Consider the following 2,341-nt stretch of genomic DNA (forward strand, 5'->3'; position numbering starts at 1 on the left):
GGGGCCGGATCGCTCAGTCGCCGCCGGTTAGCAGTGCTAACCGGCGATGTGTCACTCCTTCACGACTTTCCAAGCTTATTCCGCATTTGACCTCCGATCAAGACAAACGCGATTTAACTTTGCCAAGCTCCTGTTAGACTCGTTAAACGGCTATTTCTCTGGAGCTAGCCAGCCAGCTAGCAAGCTAGCCGCTCCGCCAGCCGAGCAGCGCGAGCCAACCCGGAAACGCGTCTTGTTTTGCCTTCTTCTTGTGAATACTGGGGGGAATGACTGCCCCCACGAGGATGGTGAGGAGACTGCCGGTATTGGGGTTCGATTCCAGGCCTTCCTGTGTGGGGTTGGCATGTTCTCCCCGTGCTGAGTGGGTTTCCTCCCACATTCCCAAAACATGCATAGTCGGTTAATCAAAGACCCTAGATTGTCCCAAGGTGCAATTGTGATCGCCAATGGTTGTTCGTCTACTGTATGTGCGCCCTGCGATTGGCTGGCAACCAGTTGAGGGTGTCCCCCCGCCTGCTGATGGCTGGGATGGGCTTCAGCACGCCCGCGAGCCCTGGTGAGGATAATGGCTCAGATACTAGATGGATGGATAAAATTCTTTTTTTTTTGTTGTTGAATAGTCTCACCAGAAGGAGTGTTGAAGAACGATTCCAGTTTTGAAAGCATTTGTCAATACAGAAGTGAGCGCATTAGAACAAAATTTGGACTGACCAAAAGCTAGTTAGCTCGCCCGGAGACTCGTAGTTTTTGCCTTTTTCTTTGTTGAATAGATTCCCGTAACATGATTGCATTATTTTTCCCAGTTAATGCATGAATACTTGTTTTAAACATAAAAATAGAGGAATCAAAAACAAGGCTAGAGAAAGATTGCGGCTCCGTTGCCACTGAAGTCAAACAAATATACGAAAGATATGTCCAAAGTGGCAACGCAGATTAAGAGTTGATCAAAGGAAACAGAGTATGGACTACGGATTTGAGTAAAATTACAAGTACAACTCACTGCGCGCGTGTGTGTGCAGCTCGTCCGAACATCCACGGACTGACTCACAGCAACGCTCGCACTCACTCAGGGTTTTTTTTTTTCTTCCTAATGCTGCGCTCTGTGTCATTGGACCACTGGTAACTTGGTAACCTGATGTCAACGCTCATCCTCCTCAAGAGCCTTTGTCAAATAGAAAGCCAGCACAATGGACCCACAAGTTTATTCTTTTCCCCGATTTGAATACGCTTACTGTGCGACAACGTATTAAAGTTATTTTTCCATGTACAAAATAATGAATTTGGAGGGTTTCCATAACTTCCGGAATTTTCATGGGTGGATTTCGTCGTGTTGCAGATTTGGTCCAAGAAACGGAGCAAAAACGAGTCGAGTGTACAAGATGATTTGCCTGTGGATCGTTTTGGTGCGATTTGTCCATCAAAGTGTTGACGTGGGTTCACAGTGTCTTGGGCGCCCTCTGTAGGCCAGCGGTGTCACTGCACGTCGATGATTGGTGTGAGGCGCTCTCAGGAGACTCGAAGCAGCACAAAGCAGAAGGAGGACTCAGCAGCTCAGCTTGATTGCTTCGAGGGCTCACTGGGGACGGACGCAACAACAGCGGACCACTCGAAAGAGTACATCGAGATATTTACCTACGAATACATACACACATACAAAGATAAACCAGGAGTGGGCAAACTTGTGCGCATGAGTCCAATTTTGATGTTCAAAAGGGACAGATGGGGCGGTTTATTTATCAATTGGCAAAAAAAAAAAAAACATGTAAAAGGTGCACATTATTTTTTTAAAATAAAATAATGAATGCATGTTAAAAATATTACAAGTATTATTATTGTTATTGTTGTATTTTCATTCTAATAATACTACTGATGCAAGCCATTGGTGGGGGAATTGCTACAAAAGAAATGAACACAAATGTCGATGATATTATTATTCTTAAAAGTGCAATTATTTTATTCATGTGGAAGTTGACGCAAGGAAAAAAAAGTGAGTCAAATGTGCGTGAGCATGCCGGAGTGTCTTTGTGCCAGATACTGAAGCCCGCCCCAGTTGCTTCCAATGCCATGTCGCCAGGAGGTAAATGAAAAGTCAACGTGAAGCACTTGGAGTGCCTGTGAAAGTTGCCGGTTTTGTTTGTACCTCTGTCAGGGTCGGTCCAAGACTCCAGAGGGCCCCTAACGCCATCCCTCCCGTGCGCGCGGGAGTGGTCAGAAGGGCAAGTTATTGGCGAAGGGCAAGTTGTTGGCGAGCGGTATTTTCTTCTTGAGGGCGAGGGCGGCGTTGACCTGCTGCGCCGACAGCAGCGCGTGCCACTGCGCCACGGGCCGGCGCCGGGTAGCC

This window comes from Hippocampus comes, unplaced genomic scaffold (assembly GCF_001891065.2).
Source record: "Hippocampus comes isolate QL1 unplaced genomic scaffold, H_comes_QL1_v1.1 scaffold302, whole genome shotgun sequence".
NCBI classification, from domain to species: Eukaryota; Metazoa; Chordata; class Actinopteri; order Syngnathiformes; family Syngnathidae; genus Hippocampus; species Hippocampus comes.